This window comes from Phalangium opilio, unplaced genomic scaffold, assembly GCF_054372755.1.
Source record: "Phalangium opilio isolate 3A_F unplaced genomic scaffold, DU_Popi_V2 ptg000037l_1, whole genome shotgun sequence".
Taxonomy (NCBI): Eukaryota; Metazoa; Arthropoda; class Arachnida; order Opiliones; family Phalangiidae; genus Phalangium; species Phalangium opilio.
This window is the reverse complement of record NW_028324160.1, coordinates 2,645,098-2,663,177: the sequence shown is the minus strand read 5'-3', so window position 1 is coordinate 2,663,177 and position 18,080 is coordinate 2,645,098. Positions and strand designations below refer to the sequence as shown.

Here is an 18,080-nt window from a genome sequence, read left to right as displayed (position 1 = left end):
AGCGTGATAAGGCCGTTGCCGAGAGTGCTAGTTAATAATTTGAATTTAATTAACTTTCATCTTTATAAAACAATAACAAAAAGAAGATATGTTTGCTTTTTTCATATCTGGTGGAATTTGAAAGAGCAAACAAAAGTGAAAAAACAAACGGCACGCAGTATTCCCAAGTACTGTATGCGCTCGACGCTACTTAACTTCGGTGATCGGACGTGAACCGGTGTTTTCAGCGTGATATGGCCGTTGCCGAGAGTGCTAGTTAATAATTCGAATTTAAATTAAGTGAGACAAATTAACCTTCATCATTTTAAAACTATAACAAAAAGAAAACATGTTTGCTTTTTTCATATCTATTAAAATTTAAAAGAGGAAAAAAAAGTGAAAAAGCCAACGGCACGCAGTGTTCCTAAGTGGTCTCTCTCCCAAGTAGTGACTGCGCTCGACGCTGCTTAACTTCGGTTATCGGACGGGAATCGGTGTATTCAGCGTGATATGGCCGTTACCGAGAGTGCTAGTTAATAATTCGAATATAAATTAAGTGAGACAAATTAACCTTCATCATTTTAAAACAATAACAAAAAGAAAACATGTTTGCTTTTTTCATATCTATTAAAATTTAAAAGAGGAAAAATAAGTGAAAAAGCCAACGGCACGCAGTGTTCCTAAGTGGTCTCCCTCCCAAGTAGTGACTGCGCTCGACGCTGCTTAACTTCGGTTATCGAACGAGAAACGGTGTATTCAGCGTGATATGGCCGTTGCCGAGAGTGCTAGTTAATAATTTGAATTTAATTAACTTTCATCACTATAAAACAATAACAAAAAAGAAGATATGTTTGCTTTTTTCATATCTGGTGGAATTTGAAAGAGGAAACCAAAGTGAAAAAGCAAACGGCACGCAGTATTCCCAAGTACTGACTGCGCTCGACGCTGCTAACGTCGGCGATCGGACGAGAACCGGTGTTCTCAGCGTGATATGGCCGTTGCCGAGAGTGCTATTTAATAATTCGGATTTAAATTAAGTGAGACAAATTAACCTTCATCATTTTAAAACAATAACAAAAAGAAAACATGTTTGCTTTTTTCATATCTATTAAAATTTAAAAGAGGAAAAATAAGTGAAAAAGCCAACGGCACGCAGTGTTCCTAAGTGGTCTCCCTCCCAAGTAGTGACTGCGCTCGACGCTGCTTAACTTCGGTTATCGAACGAGAAACGGTGTATTCAGCGTGATATGGCCGTTGCCGAGAGTGCTAGTTAATAATTTGAATTTAATTAACTTTCATCACTATAAAACAATAACAAAAAAGAAGATATGTTTGCTTTTTTCATATCTGGTGGAATTTGAAAGAGGAAACCAAAGTGAAAAAGCAAACGGCACGCAGTATTCCCAAGTACTGACTGCGCTCGACGCTGCTAACGTCGGCGATCGGACGAGAACCGGTGTTCTCAGCGTGATATGGCCGTTGCCGAGAGTGCTATTTAATAATTCGAATTTAAATTAAGTGAGACAAATTAACCTTCATCATTTTAAAACAATAACAAAAAGAAAACATGTTTGCTTTTTTCATATCTATTAAAATTTAAAAGAGGAAAAAAAAGTGAAAAAGTCAACGGCACGCAGTGTTCCTATCCTAAGTGGTCTCCCTCCCAAGTAGTGACTGCGCTTGACGCTGCTTAACTTCGGTTATCGGACGAGAACCGGTGTATTCAGCGTGATATGGCCGTTGCCGAGAGTGCTAGTTAATAATTTGAATTTAATTAACTTTCATCTTTATAAAACAATAACAAAAAGAAGATATGTTTGCTTTTTTCATATCTGGTGGAATTTGAAAGAGCAAACAAAAGTGAAAAAACAAACGGCACGCAGTATTCCCAAGTACTGTATGCGCTCGACGCTACTTAACTTCGGTGATCGGACGTGAACCGGTGTTTTCAGCGTGATATGGCCGTTGCCGAGAGTGCTAGTTAATAATTCGAATTTAAATTAAGTGAGACAAATTAACCTTCATCATTTTAAAACTATAACAAAAAGAAAACATGTTTGCTTTTTTCATATCTATTAAAATTTAAAAGAGGAAAAAAAAGTGAAAAAGCCAACGGCACGCAGTGTTCCTAAGTGGTCTCTCTCCCAAGTAGTGACTGCGCTCGACGCTGCTTAACTTCGGTTATCGGACGGGAATCGGTGTATTCAGCGTGATATGGCCGTTACCGAGAGTGCTAGTTAATAATTCGAATATAAATTAAGTGAGACAAATTAACCTTCATCATTTTAAAACAATAACAAAAAGAAAACATGTTTGCTTTTTTCATATCTATTAAAATTTAAAAGAGGAAAAATAAGTGAAAAAGCCAACGGCACGCAGTGTTCCTAAGTGGTCTCCCTCCCAAGTAGTGACTGCGCTCGACGCTGCTTAACTTCGGTTATCGAACGAGAAACGGTGTATTCAGCGTGATATGGCCGTTGCCGAGAGTGCTAGTTAATAATTTGAATTTAATTAACTTTCATCACTATAAAACAATAACAAAAAAGAAGATATGTTTGCTTTTTTCATATCTGGTGGAATTTGAAAGAGGAAACCAAAGTGAAAAAGCAAACGGCACGCAGTATTCCCAAGTACTGACTGCGCTCGACGCTGCTAACGTCGGCGATCGGACGAGAACCGGTGTTCTCAGCGTGATATGGCCGTTGCCGAGAGTGCTATTTAATAATTCGGATTTAAATTAAGTGAGACAAATTAACCTTCATCATTTTAAAACAATAACAAAAAGAAAACCTGTTTGCTTTTTACATATCTATTAAAATTTAAAAGAGGAAAAAAAAGTGAAAAAGCCAACGGCACGCAGTGTTCCTAAGTGGTCTCCCTCCCAAGTAATGACTACGCTCGACGCTGCTTAACTTCGGTTATCGGACGAGAACCGGTGTATTCAGCGTGATATGGCCGTTGCCGAGAGTGCTAGATAATAATTCGAATTTAAATTAAGTGAGACAAATTAACCTTCATCTTTTTCAAACAATAACAAAAAAGAAAATATATTTGCTTTTTTCATATCTATTAAAATTTAAAAGAGGAAAAAAAAGTGAAAAAGCCAACGGCACGCAGTGTTCCTAAGTGGTCTCCCTCCCAAGTAATGACTGCGCTCGACGCTGCTTAACTTCGGTTATCGGACGAGAACCGGTGTATTCAGCGTGATATGGCCGTTGCCGAGAGTGCTAGATAATATTTCGAATTTAAATTAAGTGAGACAAATTTACCTTCATCTTTTTCAAACAATAACAAAAAAGAAAATATGTTTGCTTTTTTCATATCTATTGGAATTTAAAAAAGGAAAAAAAAGTGAAAAAGTTAACGGCACGCAGTGTTCCTAAGTGGTCGCCCTCCCAAGTACTGACTGCGCTCGACGCTGCTTAACTTCGGTTATCGGACGAGAACCGGTGTATTCAGCGTGATATGGCCGTTGCCGAGAGGGCTAGTTAATAATTTGAATTTAATTAACCTTCATCTTTATAAAACAATAACAAAAAGAAGACATGTTTGCTTTTTTCATAACTGGTGGAATTTAAATGAGGAAACAAAAGTGAAAAAGCAAACGGCACGCAGTATTCCCAAGTACTGTATGCGCTCGACGCTGCTTTACTTCGGTGATCGGACGTGAACCGGTGTTTTCAGCGTGATATGGCCGTTGCCGAGAGTGCTAGTTAATAATTCGAATTTAAATTAAGTGAGACAAATTAACCTTCATCATTTTAAAACAATAACAAAAAGAAAACGTGTTTGCTTTTTTCATATCTATTTAAATTTAAAAGAGGAAAAAAAGTGAAAAAGCCAACGGCACGCAGTGTTCCTAAGTGGTCTCCCTCCCAAGTAATAACTGCGCTCGACGCTGCTTAACTTCGGTTATCGGACGAGAATCGGTGTATTCAGCGTGATATGGCCGTTGCCGAGAGTGCTAGTTAATAATTGAATTTAATTAACTTTCATCTTTATAAAACAATAACAAAAAGAAGATATGTTTGCTTTTTTCATATCTGGTGGAATTTGAAAGAGGAAACAAAAGTGAAAAAGCAAACGGCACGCAGTATTCCCAAGTACTGACTGCGCTCGACGCTGCTAACGTCGGCGATCGGACGAGAACCGGTGTTCTCAGCGTGATATGGCCGTTGCCGAGAGTGCTAGATCATAATTCGAATTTAAATTAAGTGAGACAAATTAACCTTCATCTTTTTCAAACAATAACAAAAAGAAAATATGTTTGCTTTTTTCATATCTATTGGAATTTAAAAGAGAAAAAAAAGTGAAAAAGCTAACGGCACGCAGTGTTCCTAAGTGGTCGCCCTCCCAAGTACTGACTGCGCTCGACGCTGCTTAACTTCGGTTATCGGACGAGAACCGGTGTATTCAGCGTGATATGGCCGTTGCCGAGAGTGCTAGTTAATAATTCGAATTTAAATTAAGTGAGACAAATTAACCTTCATCATTTTAAAACAATAACAAAAAGAAAACATGTTTGCTTTTTTCATATCTATTAAAATTTAAAAGAGGAAAAAAAAGTAAAAAAGCCAACGGCACGCAGTGTTCCTAAGTGGTCTCCCTCCCAAGTAGTGACTGCGCTCGACGCTGCTTAACTTCGGTTATCTGACGAGAACCGGTGTATTCAGCGTGATATGGCCGTTGCCGAGAGTGCTAGTTAATAATTTGAATTTAATTAACTTTCATCTTTATAAAACAATAACTAAAAGAAGATTTGTTTGCTTTTTTCATATCTGGTGGAATTTGAAAGAGGAAACAAAAGTGAAAAAAGCAAACGGCACGCAGTATTCCCAAGTACTGACTGCGCTCGACGCTGCTAACGTCGGCGATCGGACGAGATCCGGTGTTCTCAGCGTGATATGGCCGTTGCCGAGAGTGCTAGATAATAATTCGAATTTAAATTAAGTGAGACAAATTAACCTGCATCTTTTTCAAACAATAACAAAAAGAAAATATGTTTGCTTTTTTCATATCTATTGGAATTTAAAAGAGGAAAAAAAAGTGAAAAAGCTAACGGCAAGCAGTGTTCCTAAGTGGTCGCCCTCCCAAGTACTGACTGCGCTCGACGCTGCTTAACTTCGGTTATCGGACGAGAACCGGTGTATTCAGCGTGATATGGCCGTTACCGAGAGTGCTAGTTAATAATTCGAATTTAAATTAAGTGAGACAAATTAACCTTCATCATTTTAAAACAATAACAAAAAGAAAACATGTTTGCTTTTTTCATATCTATTAAAATTTAAAAGAGGAAAAATAAGTGAAAAAGCCAACGGCACGCAGTGTTCCTAAGTGGTCTCCCTCCCAAGTAGTGACTGCGCTCGACGCTGCTTAACTACGGTTATCGAACGAGAAACGGTGTATTCAGCGTGATATGGCCGTTGCCGAGAGTGCTAGTTAATAATTTGAATTTAATTAACTTTCATCACTATAAAACAATAACAAAAAAGAAGATATGTTTGCTTTTTTCATATCTGGTGGAATTTGAAAGAGGAAACAAAAGTGAAAAGCCAACGGCACGCAGTATTCCCAAGTACTGTATGCGCTCGACGCTGCTTAACTTCGGTGATCGGACGTGAACAGGTGTTTTCAGCGTGATATGTCCGTTGCCGAGAGTGCTAGTTAATAATTCGGATTTAAATTAAGTGAGACAAATTAACCTTCATCATTTTAAAACAATAACAAAAAGAAAACCTGTTTGCTTTTTACATATCTATTAAAATTTAAAAGAGGAAAAAAAAGTGAAAAAGCCAACGGCACGCAGTGTTCCTAAGTGGTCTCCCTCCCAAGTAATGACTGCGCTCGACGCTGCTTAACTTCGGTTATCGGACGAGAACCGGTGTATTCAGCGTGATATGGCCGTTGCCGAGAATGCTAATTAATAATTTGAATTTAATTAACTTTCTTCTTTGTAAAACAATAACAAAAAGAAGATAAGTTTGCTTTTTTCATATCTGGTGGAATTTGAAAGAGGAAACAAAAGTGAAAACGCCAACGGCACGCAGTATTCCCAAGTACTGTATGCGCTCGACGCTGCTTTACTTCGGTGATCGGACGTGAACCGGTGTTTTCAGCGTGATATGGCCGTTGCCAAGAGTGCTAGTTAATAATTCGAATTTAAATTAAGTGAGACAAATTAACCTTCATCATTTTAAAACAATAACAAAAAGAAAACGTGTTTGCTTTTTTCATATCTATTAAAATTTAAAAGAGGAAAAAAGTGAATAAGCCAACGGCACGCAGTGTTCCTAAGTGGTCTCCCTCCCAAGTAATGACTGCGCTCGACGCTGCTTAACTTCGGTTATCGGACGAGAATCGGTGTATTCAGCGTGATATGGCCGTTGCCGAGAGTGCTAGTTAATAATTGAATTTAATTAACTTTCATCTTTATAAAACAATAACAAAAAGAAGATATGTTTGCTTTTTTCATATCTGGTGGAATTTGAAAGAGGAAACAAAAGTGAAAAAGCAAATGGCACGCAGTATTCCCAAGTACTGACTGCGCTCGACGCTGCTAACGTCGGCGATCGGACGAGAACCGGTGTTCTCAGCGTGATATGGCCGTTGCCGAGAGTGCTAGATAATAATTCGAATTTAAATTAAGTGAGACAAATTAACCTTCATCTTTTTCAAACAATAACAAAAAGAAAATATGTTTGCTTTTCTCATATCTATTGGAATTTAAAAGAGAAAAAAAAAGTGAAAAAGCTAACGGCACGCAGTGTTCCTAAGTGGTCGCCCTCCCAAGTACTGACTGCGCTCGACGCTGCTTAACTTCGGTTATCGGACGAGAACCGGTGTATTCAGCGTGATATGGCCGTTGCCGAGAGTGCTAGTTAATAATTCGAATTTAAATTAAGTGAGACAAATTAACCTTCATCATTTTAAAACAATAACAAAAAGAAAACATGTTTGCTTTTTTCATATCTATTAAAATTTAAAAGAGGAAAAAAAAGTGAAAAAGCCAACGGCACGCAGTGTTCCTAAGTGGTCTCCCTCCCAAGTAGTGACTGCGCTCGACGCTGCTTAACTTCGGTTATCTGACGAGAACCGGTGTATTCAGCGTGATATGGCCGTTGCCGAGAGTGCTAGTTAATAATTTGAATTTAATTAACTTTCATCTTTATAAAACAATAACTAAAAGAAGATTTGTTTGCTTTTTTCATATCTGGTGGAATTTGAAAGAGGAAACAAAAGTGAAAAAAGCAAACGGCACGCAGTATTCCCAAGTACTGACTGCGCTCGACGCTGCTAACGTCGGCGATCGGACGAGATCCGGTGTTCTCAGCGTGATATGGCCGTTGCCGAGAGTGCTAGATAATAATTCGAATTTAAATTAAGTGAGACAAATTAACCTTCATCTTTTTCAAACAATAAAAAAAAGAAAATATGTTTGCTTTTTTCATATCTATTGGAATTTAAAAGAGGAAAAAAAAGTGAAAAAGCTAACGGCAAGCAGTGTTCCTAAGTGGTCGCCCTCCCAAGTACTGACTGCGCTCGACGCTGCTTAACTTCGGTTATCGGACGAGAACCGGTGTATTTAGCGTGATATGGCCGTTGCCGAGAGTGCAAGTTAATAATTTGAATTTAATTAACCTTCATCTTTATAAAACAATAACAAAAAGAAGATATGTTTGCTTTTTTCATATCTGGTGGAATTTAAAAGAGGAAACAAAAGTGAAAAAACAAACGGCACGCAGTATTCCCAAGTACTGTATGCGCTCGACGCTGCTTAACTTCGGTGATCGGACGGGATCCGGTGTTTTCAGCGTGATATGGCCGTTGCCGAGAGTGCTAGTTAATAATTCGAATTTAAATTAAGTGAGACAAATTAACCTTCATCATTTTAAAACAATAACAAAAAGAAAACCTGTTGCTTTTTACATATCTATTAAAATTTAAAAGAGGAAAAAAAAGTGAAAAAGCCAACGGCACGCAGTGTTCCTAAGTGGTCTCCCTCCCAAGTAATGACTGCGCTCGACGCTGCTTAACTTCGGTTATCGGACGAGAATCGGTGTATTCAGCGTGATATGGCCGTTGCCGAGAGTGCTAGTTAATAATTTGAATTTAATTAACTTTCATCTTTATAAAACAATAACTAAAAGAAGATTTGTTTGCTTTTTTCATATCTGGTAGAATTTGAAAGAGGAAACAAAAGTGAAAAAGCAAACGGCACGCAGTATTCCCAAGTACTGACTGCGCTCGACGCTGCTAACGTCGGCGATCGGACGAGAACCGGTGTTCTCAGCGTGATATGGCCGTTGCCGAGAGTGCTAGATAATAATTCGAATTTAAATTAAGTGAGACAAATTAACCTTCATCTTTTTCAAACAATAACAAAAAGAAAATATGTTTGCTTTTTTCATATCTATTGGAATTTAAAAGAGGAAAAAATAGTGAAAAAGCTAACGGCACGCAGTGTTCCTAAGTGGTCGCCCTCCCAAGTACTGACTGCGCTCGACGCTGCTTAACTTTGGTTATCGGACGAGAACTGGTGTATTCAGCGTGATATGGCCGTTGCCGAGAGTGCTAGTTAATAATTTGAATTTAATTAACCTTCATCTTTATAAAACAATAACAAAAAGCAGATATGTTTGCTTTTTTCATATCTGGTGGAATTTAAAAGAGGAAACAAAAGTGAAAAAACAAACGGCACGCAGTATTCCCAAGTACTGTTTGCGCTCGACGCTGCTTAACTTCGGTGATCGGACGTGAACCGGTCTTTTCAGCGTGATATGGCCGTTGCCGAGAGTGCTAGTTAATAATTCGAATTTAAATTAAGTGAGACAAATTAACCTTCATCATTTTAAAACAATAACAAAAAGAAAACATGTTTGCTTTTTTCATATCTATTAAAATTTAAAAGAGGAAAAAAAAGTGAAAAAGCCAACGGCACGCAGTGTTCCTAAGTGGTCTCCCTCCCAAGTAGTGACTGCGCTCGACGCTGCTTAACTTCGGTTATCGGACGAGAACCGGTGTACTCAGCGTGATATGGCCGTTGCCGAGAGTGCTAGTTAATAATTTGAATTTAATTAACCTTCATCTTTATAAAACAATAACAAAAAGAAGATATGTTTGCTTTTTTCATATCTGGTGGAATTTAAAAGAGGAAACAAAAGTGAAAAAACAAACGGCACGCAGTATTCCCAAGTACTGTATGCGCTCGACGCTGCTTAACTTCGGTGATCGGACGTGAACCGGTGTTTTCTGCGTGATATGGCCGTTGTCGAGAGTGCTAGTTAATAATTCGAATTTAAATTAAGTGAGACAAATTAACCTTCATCATTTTAAAACAATAACAAAAAGAAAACATGTTTGCTTTTTTCATATCTATTAAAATTTAAATGGGGAAAAAAAGTGAAAAAGCCAACGGCACGCAGTGTTCCTAAGTGGTCTCCCTCCCAAGTAGTGACTGCGCTCGACGCTGCTTAACTTCGGTTATCGGACGAGAACCGGTGTATTCAGCGTGATATGGCCGTTGCCGAGAGTGCTAGTTAATAATTTGAATTTAATTAACTTTCATCATTATAAAACAATAACAAAAAGAAGAAATGTTTGCTTTTTTCATATCTGGTGGAATTTGAAAGAGGAAACAAAAGTGAAAAAGCAAACGGCACGCAGTATTCCCAAGTACTGACTGCGCTCGACGCTGCTTTACTTCGGTGATCGGACGTGAACCGGTGTTTTCAGCGTGATATGGCCGTTGCCGAGAGTCCTAGTTAATAATTCGAATTTAAATTAAGTGAGACAAATTAACCTTCATCATTTTAAAACAATAACAAAAAGAAAACGTGTTTGCTTTTTTCATATCTATTAAAATTTAAAAGAGGAAAAAAAAGTGAAAAAGCCAACGGCACGCAGTGTTCCTAAGTGGTCTCCCTTCCAAGTAGTGACTGCGCTCGACGCTGCTTAACTTTGGTTATCTGACGAGAACCGGTGTATTCAGCGTGATATGGTCGTTGCCGAGAGTGCTAGTTAATAATTTGAATTTAATTAACTTTCATCTTTATAAAACAATAACTAAAAGAAGATTTGTTTGCTTTTTTCATATCTGGTGGAATTTGAAAGAGGAAACTAAAGTGAAAAAAGCAAACGGCACGCAGTATTCCCAAGTACTGACTGCGCTCGACGCTGCTAACGTCGGCGATCGGACGAGAACCGGTGATCTCAGCGTGATATGGCCGTTGCCGAGAGTGCTAGATAATAATTCGAATTTAAATTAAGTGAGACAAATTAACCTTCATCTTTATAAAACAATAACAAAAAGAAGATATGTTTGCTTTTTTCATATCTGGTGGAATTTAAAAGAGGAAACAAAAGTGAAAAAGCAAACGGCACGCAGTATTCCCAAGTACTGTATGCGCTCGACGCTGCTTTACTTCGGTGATCGGACGTGAACCGGTGTTTTCAGCGTGATATGGCCGTTGCCGAGAGTGCTAGTTAATAATTCGAATTTAAATTAAGTGAGACAAATTAACCTTAATCATTTTAAAACAATAACAAAAAGAAAACGTGTTTGCTTTTTTCATATCTATTAAAATTTAAAAGATGAAAAAAAAGTGAAAAAGCCAACGGCACGCAGTGTTCCTAAGTGGTCTCCCTCCCAAGTAGTAACTGCGCTCGACGCTGCTTAACTTCGGCTATCGGACGAGAACCGGTGTATTCAGCGTGATATGGCCGTTGCCGAGAGTGCTAGTTAATAATTTTAATTTAATTAACTTTCATCTTTATAAAACAATAACAAAAAAGAAGATATGTTTGCTTTTTTCATATCTGGTGAAATTGAAAGAGGAAACAAAAGTGAAAAAGCCAACGGCACGCAGTATTCCCAAGTACTCTATGCGCTCGACGCAGCTTAACTTCGGTGATCGGACGAGAACCGGTGTATTCAGCGTGATATGGCCGTTGCCGAGAGTGCTAGTTAATAATTTAAATTTAATTAACTTTCATCTTTATAAAACAATAACAAAAAAGAAGATATGTTTGCTTTTTTCATATCTGGTGGAATTTGAAAGAGGAAACAAAAGTGAAAAAGCCAACGGCACGCAGTATTCCCAAGTACTCTATGCGCTCGACGCTGCTTAACTTCGGTGATCGGACGTGAACCGGTCTTTTCAGCGTGATATGGCCGTTGCCGAGAGTGCTAGTTAATAATTCGAATTTAAATTAAGTGAGACAAATTAACCTTCATCATTTTAAAACAATAACAAAAAGAAAACATGTTTGCTTTTTTCTTATCTATTAAAATTTAAAAGAGGAAAAAAATGTGAAAAAGCCAACTGCACGCAGTGTTCCTAAGTGGTCTCCCTCCCAAGTAGTGACTGCGCTCGACGCTGCTTAACTTCGGTTATCGGACGAGAACCGGTGTATTCAGCGTAATATGGCCGTTGCCGAGAGTGCTAGTTAATAATTTTAATTTAATTAACTTTCATCTTTATAAAACAATAACAAAAAGAAGATATGTTTGCTTTTTTCATATCGGGTGGAATTTAAAAGAGGAAACAAAAGTGAAAAAGCCAACGGCACGCAGTATTCCCAAGTACTGACTGCGCTCGACGCTGCTAACGTCGGCGATCGGACGAGAACCTGTGTTCTCAGCGTGATATGGCCGTTGTCGAGAGTGCTAGTTAATAATTCGAATTTAAATTAAGTGAGACAAATTAACCTTCATCATTTTAAAACAATAACAAAAAGAAAACATGTTTGCTTTATTCATATCTATTAAAATTTAAAAGAGGAAAAAAAAGTGAAAAAGCCAACGGCACGCAGTGTTCCTAAGTGGTCTCCCTCCCAAGTAGTGACTGCGCTCGACGCTGCTTAACTTCGGTATTCGGACGAGAATCGGTGTATACAGCGTGATATGGCCGTTGCCGAGAGTGCTAGTTAATAATTTGAATTTAATTAACTTTCATCTTTATAAAACAATTACAAAAAGAAGATGTGTTTGCTCTTTTCATATCTGGTGGAATTTGAAAGAGGAAACAAAAGTGAAGAAGCTATCGGCACGCAGTATTCCCAAGTACTGACTGCGCTCGACGCTGCTAACGTCGGCGATCGGACGAGAACCGGTGTTCTCAGCGTGATATGGCCGTTGCCGAGAGTGCTAGATAATAATTCGAATTTAAATTAAGTGAGACAAATTAACCTTCATCTTTTCAAACAATAACAAGAAGAAAATATGTTTGCTTTTTTCATATCTATTGGAATTTAAAAGAGGAAAAAATAGTGAAAAAGCTAACGGCACGCAGTGTTCCTAAGTGGTCGCCCTCCCAAGTACTGACTGCGCTCGACGCTGCTTAACTTTGGTTATCGGACGAGAACTGGTGTATTCAGCGTGATTTGGCCGTTGCCGAGAGTGCTAGTTAATAATTTGAATTTAATTAACCTTCATCTTTATAAAACAATAACAAAAAAAAATATGTTTGCTTTTTTCATATCTGGTGGAATTTAAAAGAGGAAACAAAAGTGAAAAAACAAACGGCACGCAGTATTCCCAAGTACTGTTTGCGCTCGACGCTGCTTAACTTCGGTGATCGGACGTGAACCGGTCTTTTCAGCGTGATATGGCCGTTGCCGAGAGTGCTAGTTAATAATTCGAATTTAAATTAAGTGAGACAAATTAACCTTCATCATTTTAAAACAATAACAAAAAGAAAACATGTTTGCTTTTTTCATATCTATTAAAATTTAAAAGAGGAAAAAAAAGTGAAAAAGCCAACGGCACGCAGTGTTCCTAAGTTGTCTCCCTCCCAAGTAGTGACTGCGCTCGACGCTGCTTAACTTCGGTTATCGGACGAGAACCGGTGTATTCAGCGTGATATGGCCGTTGCCGAGAGGGCTAGTTAATAATTTGAATTTAATTAACCTTCATCTTTATAAAACAATAACAAAAAGAAGACATGTTTGCTTTTTTCATAACTGGTGGAATTTAAATGAGGAAACAAAAGTGAAAAAACAAACGGCACGCAGTATTCCCAAGTACTGTATGCGCTCGACGCTGCTTAACTTCGGTGATCGGACGTGAACCGGTGTTTTCTGCGTGATATGGCCGTTGTCGAGAGTGCTAGTTAATAATTCGAATTTAAATTAAGTGAGACAAATTAACCTTCATCATTTTAAAACAATAACAAAAAGAAAACATGTTTGCTTTTTTCATATCTATTAAAATTTAAATGGGGAAAAAAAGTGAAAAAGCCAACGGCACGCAGTGTTCCTAAGTGGTCTCCCTCCCAAGTAGTGACTGCGCTCGACGCTGCTTAACTTCGGTTATCGGACGAGAACCGGTGTATTCAGCGTGATATGGCCGTTGCCGAGAGTGCTAGTTAATAATTTGAATTTAATTAACTTTCATCATTATAAAACAATAACAAAAAGAAGAAATGTTTGCTTTTTTCATATCTGGTGGAATTTGAAAGAGGAAACAAAAGTGAAAAAGCAAACGGCACGCAGTATTCCCAAGTACTGACTGCGCTCGACGCTGCTTTACTTCGGTGATCGGACGTGAACCGGTGTTTTCAGCGTGATATGGCCGTTGCCGAGAGTCCTAGTTAATAATTCGAATTTAAATTAAGTGAGACAAATTAACCTTCATCATTTTAAAACAATAACAAAAAGAAAACGTGTTTGCTTTTTTCATATCTATTAAAATTTAAAAGAGGAAAAAAAAGTGAAAAAGCCAACGGCACGCAGTGTTCCTAAGTGGTCTCCCTTCCAAGTAGTGACTGCGCTCGACGCTGCTTAACTTCGGTTATCTGACGAGAACCGGTGTATTCAGCGTGATATGGCCGTTGCCGAGAGTGCTAGTTAATAATTTGAATTTAATTAACTTTCATCTTTATAAAACAATAACTAAAAGAAGATTTGTTTGCTTTTTTCATATCTGGTGGAATTTGAAAGAGGAAACTAAAGTGAAAAAAGCAAACGGCACGCAGTATTCCCAAGTACTGACTGCGCTCGACGCTGCTAACGTCGGTGATCGGACGAGAACCGGTGATCTCAGCGTGATATGGCCGTTGCCGAGAGTGCTAGATAATAATTCGAATTTAAATTAAGTGAGACAAATTAACCTTCATCTTTATAAAACAATAACAAAAAGAAGATATGTTTGCTTTTTTCATATCTGGTGGAATTTAAAAGAGGAAACAAAAGTGAAAAAGCAAACGGCACGCAGTATTCCCAAGTACTGTATGCGCTCGACGCTGCTTTACTTCGGTGATCGGACGTGAACCGGTGTTTTCAGCGTGATATGGCCGTTGCCGAGAGTGCTAGTTAATAATTCGAATTTAAATTAAGTGAGACAAATTAACCTTAATCATTTTAAAACAATAACAAAAAGAAAACGTGTTTGCTTTTTTCATATCTATTAAAATTTAAAAGATGAAAAAAAAGTGAAAAAGCCAACGGCACGCAGTGTTCCTAAGTGGTCTCCCTCCCAAGTAGTAACTGCGCTCGACGCTGCTTAACTTCGGTTATCGGACGAGAACCGGTGTATTCAGCGTGATATGGCCGTTGCCGAGAGTGCTAGTTAATAATTTTAATTTAATTAACTTTCATCTTTATAAAACAATAACAAAAAAGAAGATATGTTTGCTTTTTTCATATCTGGTGAAATTGAAAGAGGAAACAAAAGTGAAAAAGCCAACGGCACGCAGTATTCCCAAGTACTCTATGCGCTCGACGCAGCTTAACTTCGGTGATCGGACGAGAACCGGTGTATTCAGCGTGATATGGCCGTTGCCGAGAGTGCTAGTTAATAATTTAAATTTAATTAACTTTCATCTTTATAAAACAATAACAAAAAAGAAGATATGTTTGCTTTTTTCATATCTGGTGGAATTTGAAAGAGGAAACAAAAGTGAAAAAGCCAACGGCACGCAGTATTCCCAAGTACTCTATGCGCTCGACGCTGCTTAACTTCGGTGATCGGACGTGAACCGGTCTTTTCAGCGTGATATGTCCGTTGCCGAGAGTGCTAGTTAATAATTCGAATTTAAATTAAGTGAGACAAATTAACCTTCATCATTTTAAAACAATAACAAAAAGAAAACATGTTTGCTTTTTTCTTATCTATTAAAATTTAAAAGAGGAAAAAAATGTGAAAAAGCCAACTGCACGCAGTGTTCCTAAGTGGTCTCCCTCCCAAGTAGTGACTGCGCTCGACGCTGCTTAACTTCGGTTATCGGACGAGAACCGGTGTATTCAGCGTAATATGGCCGTTGCCGAGAGTGCTAGTTAATAATTTTAATTTAATTAACTTTCATCTTTATAAAACAATAACAAAAAGAAGATATGTTTGCTTTTTTCATATCGGGTGGAATTTAAAAGAGGAAACAAAAGTGAAAAAGCCAACGGCACGCAGTATTCCCAAGTACTGACTGCGCTCGACGCTGCTAACGTCGGCGATCGGACGAGAACCTGTGTTCTCAGCGTGATATGGCCGTTGTCGAGAGTGCTAGTTAATAATTCGAATTTAAATTAAGTGAGACAAATTAACCTTCATCATTTTAAAACAATAACAAAAAGAAAACATGTTTGCTTTATTCATATCTATTAAAATTTAAAAGAGGAAAAAAAAGTGAAAAAGCCAACGGCACGCAGTGTTCCTAAGTGGTCTCCCTCCCAAGTAGTGACTGCGCTCGACGCTGCTTAACTTCGGTATTCGGACGAGAATCGGTGTATACAGCGTGATATGGCCGTTGCCGAGAGTGCTAGTTAATAATTTGAATTTAATTAACTTTCATCTTTATAAAACAATTACAAAAAGAAGATGTGTTTGCTCTTTTCATATCTGGTGGAATTTGAAAGAGGAAACAAAAGTGAAGAAGCTATCGGCACGCAGTATTCCCAAGTACTGACTGCGCTCGACGCTGCTAACGTCGGCGATCGGACGAGAACCGGTGTTCTCAGCGTGATATGGCCGTTGCCGAGAGTGCTAGATAATAATTCGAATTTAAATTAAGTGAGACAAATTAACCTTCATCTTTTTCAAACAATAACAAAAAGAAAATATGTTTGCTTTTTTCATATCTATTGGAATTTAAAAGAGGAAAAAATAGTGAAAAAGCTAACGGCACGCAGTGTTCCTAAGTGGTCGCCCTCCCAAGTACTGACTGCGCTCGACGCTGCTTAACTTTGGTTATCGGACGAGAACTGGTGTATTCAGCGTGATTTGGCCGTTGCCGAGAGTGCTAGTTAATAATTTGAATTTAATTAACCTTCATCTTTATAAAACAATAACAAAAAAAAATATGTTTGCTTTTTTCATATCTGGTGGAATTTAAAAGAGGAAACAAAAGTGAAAAAACAAAGGGCACGCAGTATTCCCAAGTACTGTTTGCGCTCGACGCTAATTAACTTCGGTGATCGGACGTGAACCGGTCTTTTCAGCGTGATATGGCCGTTGCCGAGAGTGCTAGTTAATAATTCGAATTTAAATTAAGTGAGACAAATTAACCTTCATCATTTTAAAACAATAACAAAAAGAAAACATGTTTGCTTTTTTCATATCTATTAAAATTTAAAAGAGGAAAAAAAAGTGAAAAAGCCAACGGCACGCAGTGTTCCTAAGTTGTCTCCCTCCCAAGTAGTGACTGCGCTCGACGCTGCTTAACTTCGGTTATCGGACGAGAACCGGTGTACTCAGCGTAATATGGCCGTTGCCGAGAGTGCTAGTTAATAATTTGAATTTAATTAACCTTCATCTTTATAAAACAATAACAAAAAGAAGATATGTTTGCTTTTTTCATATCTGGTGGAATTTAAAAGAGGAAACAAAAGTGAAAAAACAAACGGCACGCAGTATTCCCAAGTACTGTATGCGCTCGACGCTGCTTAACTTCGGTGATCGGACGTGAACCGGTGTTTTCTGCGTGATATGGCCGTTGTCGAGAGTGCTAGTTAATAATTCGAATTTAAATTAAGTGAGACAAATTAACCTTCATCATTTTAAAACAATAACAAAAAGAAAACATGTTTGCTTTTTTCATATCTATTAAAATTTAAATAGGGAAAAAAAGTGAAAAAGCCAACGGCACGCAGTGTTCCTAAGTGGTCTCCCTCCCAAGTAGTGACTGCGCTCGACGCTGCTTAACTTCGGTTATCGGACGAGAACCGGTGTATTCAGCGTGATATGGCCGTTGCCGAGAGTGCTAGTTAATAATTTGAATTTAATTAACCTTCATCTTTATAAAACAATAACAAAAAGAAGATATGTTTGCTTTTTTCATATCTGGTGGAATTTGAAAGAGGAAACAAAAGTGAAAAAGCAAACGGCACGCAGTATTCCCAAGTACTGACTGCGCTCGACGCTGCTAACGTCGGCGATCGGACGAGAACCGGTGTTCTCAGCGTGATATGGCCGTTGCCGAGAGTGCTAGATAATAATTCGAATTTAAATTAAGTGAGACAAATTAACCTTCATCTTTTTCAAACAATAACAAAAAGAAAATATGTTTGCTTTTTTCATATCTATTGGAATTTAAAAGAGGAAAAAAAAGTGAAAAAGCTAACGGCACGCAGTGTTCCTAAGTGGTCGCCCTCCCAAGTACTGACTGCGCTCGACGCTGCTTAACTTTGGTTATCGGACGAGAACCGGTGAATTCAGCGTGATATGGCCGTTGCCGAGAGCTACGACATTGAGCTACGACAAACAAGGGCCGAGATATTAAGCAAAATGTTCGTCAACTTTGGTATCGTCTCACTTATTTTTATTATGTTACTTATGATTTTTGCACTAAACTTTGGAGGCTCATAACTCTTGTTCTACAAGAGATACTGGGATCTCCTTTGGAAATGTTATAGTACTCTTTGCTCCCCATACAAGGATACTTTAAACTTGAGGCTACCTCAATATCGTCGTCAACTTATTTTTTGTCTCACTTATTGTTAGAAGGTTACTTTTGATTTTTGAAAATAAACTTTGCAGGCTCGTAACTCTGGTTCTACCAGAGATACGGGGATGTAAATAATGTGACCTTGACACAAATGTTCGGATAATTATAAAGGTCTTTGCATGTTCCAAGCAAAAAAAAAAAACTTCGCGGTTTCGAACCTGTGGCCTT

At 38.2% G+C, this 18,080-nt stretch overlaps 44 pseudogenes; all 44 read right to left on the bottom strand.

The window, feature by feature from the left end:
- Positions 1-382: 382 nt before the first annotated feature.
- On the bottom strand, positions 383-501 carry LOC149682979 (5S ribosomal RNA; annotated as a pseudogene).
- Positions 502-638: 137 nt separating this feature from the next.
- On the bottom strand, positions 639-757 carry LOC149682978 (5S ribosomal RNA; annotated as a pseudogene).
- A 362-nt stretch (positions 758-1,119) lies between these two features.
- Positions 1,120-1,238, bottom strand: LOC149682977 (5S ribosomal RNA; annotated as a pseudogene).
- A 362-nt stretch (positions 1,239-1,600) lies between these two features.
- LOC149682976 (5S ribosomal RNA) lies at positions 1,601-1,724 on the bottom strand (annotated as a pseudogene).
- Positions 1,725-2,086: 362 nt separating this feature from the next.
- Positions 2,087-2,205, bottom strand: LOC149682975 (5S ribosomal RNA; annotated as a pseudogene).
- Positions 2,206-2,342: 137 nt separating this feature from the next.
- Positions 2,343-2,461, bottom strand: LOC149682974 (5S ribosomal RNA; annotated as a pseudogene).
- Positions 2,462-2,823: 362 nt separating this feature from the next.
- LOC149682973 (5S ribosomal RNA) lies at positions 2,824-2,942 on the bottom strand (annotated as a pseudogene).
- A 138-nt stretch (positions 2,943-3,080) lies between these two features.
- Positions 3,081-3,199, bottom strand: LOC149682972 (5S ribosomal RNA; annotated as a pseudogene).
- A 138-nt stretch (positions 3,200-3,337) lies between these two features.
- On the bottom strand, positions 3,338-3,456 carry LOC149682971 (5S ribosomal RNA; annotated as a pseudogene).
- A 361-nt stretch (positions 3,457-3,817) lies between these two features.
- On the bottom strand, positions 3,818-3,936 carry LOC149682970 (5S ribosomal RNA; annotated as a pseudogene).
- Positions 3,937-4,295: 359 nt separating this feature from the next.
- On the bottom strand, positions 4,296-4,414 carry LOC149682969 (5S ribosomal RNA; annotated as a pseudogene).
- Positions 4,415-4,551: 137 nt separating this feature from the next.
- Positions 4,552-4,670, bottom strand: LOC149682968 (5S ribosomal RNA; annotated as a pseudogene).
- Positions 4,671-5,032: 362 nt separating this feature from the next.
- LOC149682967 (5S ribosomal RNA) lies at positions 5,033-5,151 on the bottom strand (annotated as a pseudogene).
- A 137-nt stretch (positions 5,152-5,288) lies between these two features.
- LOC149682966 (5S ribosomal RNA) lies at positions 5,289-5,407 on the bottom strand (annotated as a pseudogene).
- A 362-nt stretch (positions 5,408-5,769) lies between these two features.
- Positions 5,770-5,888, bottom strand: LOC149682965 (5S ribosomal RNA; annotated as a pseudogene).
- A 122-nt stretch (positions 5,889-6,010) lies between these two features.
- LOC149682964 (5S ribosomal RNA) lies at positions 6,011-6,113 on the bottom strand (annotated as a pseudogene).
- A 135-nt stretch (positions 6,114-6,248) lies between these two features.
- Positions 6,249-6,367, bottom strand: LOC149682963 (5S ribosomal RNA; annotated as a pseudogene).
- Positions 6,368-6,727: 360 nt separating this feature from the next.
- On the bottom strand, positions 6,728-6,846 carry LOC149682962 (5S ribosomal RNA; annotated as a pseudogene).
- A 137-nt stretch (positions 6,847-6,983) lies between these two features.
- On the bottom strand, positions 6,984-7,102 carry LOC149682961 (5S ribosomal RNA; annotated as a pseudogene).
- Positions 7,103-7,464: 362 nt separating this feature from the next.
- LOC149682960 (5S ribosomal RNA) lies at positions 7,465-7,583 on the bottom strand (annotated as a pseudogene).
- A 361-nt stretch (positions 7,584-7,944) lies between these two features.
- On the bottom strand, positions 7,945-8,063 carry LOC149682959 (5S ribosomal RNA; annotated as a pseudogene).
- A 361-nt stretch (positions 8,064-8,424) lies between these two features.
- Positions 8,425-8,543, bottom strand: LOC149682958 (5S ribosomal RNA; annotated as a pseudogene).
- Positions 8,544-8,905: 362 nt separating this feature from the next.
- Positions 8,906-9,024, bottom strand: LOC149682957 (5S ribosomal RNA; annotated as a pseudogene).
- A 361-nt stretch (positions 9,025-9,385) lies between these two features.
- On the bottom strand, positions 9,386-9,504 carry LOC149682956 (5S ribosomal RNA; annotated as a pseudogene).
- A 122-nt stretch (positions 9,505-9,626) lies between these two features.
- Positions 9,627-9,729, bottom strand: LOC149682955 (5S ribosomal RNA; annotated as a pseudogene).
- A 137-nt stretch (positions 9,730-9,866) lies between these two features.
- On the bottom strand, positions 9,867-9,985 carry LOC149682954 (5S ribosomal RNA; annotated as a pseudogene).
- Positions 9,986-10,587: 602 nt separating this feature from the next.
- Positions 10,588-10,706, bottom strand: LOC149682953 (5S ribosomal RNA; annotated as a pseudogene).
- A 122-nt stretch (positions 10,707-10,828) lies between these two features.
- Positions 10,829-10,931, bottom strand: LOC149682952 (5S ribosomal RNA; annotated as a pseudogene).
- A 123-nt stretch (positions 10,932-11,054) lies between these two features.
- LOC149682951 (5S ribosomal RNA) lies at positions 11,055-11,157 on the bottom strand (annotated as a pseudogene).
- Positions 11,158-11,294: 137 nt separating this feature from the next.
- LOC149682950 (5S ribosomal RNA) lies at positions 11,295-11,413 on the bottom strand (annotated as a pseudogene).
- Positions 11,414-11,774: 361 nt separating this feature from the next.
- Positions 11,775-11,893, bottom strand: LOC149682949 (5S ribosomal RNA; annotated as a pseudogene).
- A 360-nt stretch (positions 11,894-12,253) lies between these two features.
- Positions 12,254-12,372, bottom strand: LOC149682948 (5S ribosomal RNA; annotated as a pseudogene).
- Positions 12,373-12,733: 361 nt separating this feature from the next.
- On the bottom strand, positions 12,734-12,852 carry LOC149682947 (5S ribosomal RNA; annotated as a pseudogene).
- Positions 12,853-13,213: 361 nt separating this feature from the next.
- On the bottom strand, positions 13,214-13,332 carry LOC149682946 (5S ribosomal RNA; annotated as a pseudogene).
- Positions 13,333-13,454: 122 nt separating this feature from the next.
- LOC149682945 (5S ribosomal RNA) lies at positions 13,455-13,557 on the bottom strand (annotated as a pseudogene).
- A 137-nt stretch (positions 13,558-13,694) lies between these two features.
- On the bottom strand, positions 13,695-13,813 carry LOC149682944 (5S ribosomal RNA; annotated as a pseudogene).
- A 602-nt stretch (positions 13,814-14,415) lies between these two features.
- Positions 14,416-14,534, bottom strand: LOC149682943 (5S ribosomal RNA; annotated as a pseudogene).
- A 122-nt stretch (positions 14,535-14,656) lies between these two features.
- LOC149682942 (5S ribosomal RNA) lies at positions 14,657-14,759 on the bottom strand (annotated as a pseudogene).
- A 363-nt stretch (positions 14,760-15,122) lies between these two features.
- LOC149682941 (5S ribosomal RNA) lies at positions 15,123-15,241 on the bottom strand (annotated as a pseudogene).
- A 361-nt stretch (positions 15,242-15,602) lies between these two features.
- On the bottom strand, positions 15,603-15,721 carry LOC149682940 (5S ribosomal RNA; annotated as a pseudogene).
- Positions 15,722-16,082: 361 nt separating this feature from the next.
- Positions 16,083-16,201, bottom strand: LOC149682939 (5S ribosomal RNA; annotated as a pseudogene).
- Positions 16,202-16,562: 361 nt separating this feature from the next.
- Positions 16,563-16,681, bottom strand: LOC149682938 (5S ribosomal RNA; annotated as a pseudogene).
- A 361-nt stretch (positions 16,682-17,042) lies between these two features.
- Positions 17,043-17,161, bottom strand: LOC149682937 (5S ribosomal RNA; annotated as a pseudogene).
- Positions 17,162-17,522: 361 nt separating this feature from the next.
- LOC149682936 (5S ribosomal RNA) lies at positions 17,523-17,641 on the bottom strand (annotated as a pseudogene).
- Between the last annotated feature and the right edge of the window lie 439 nt (positions 17,642-18,080).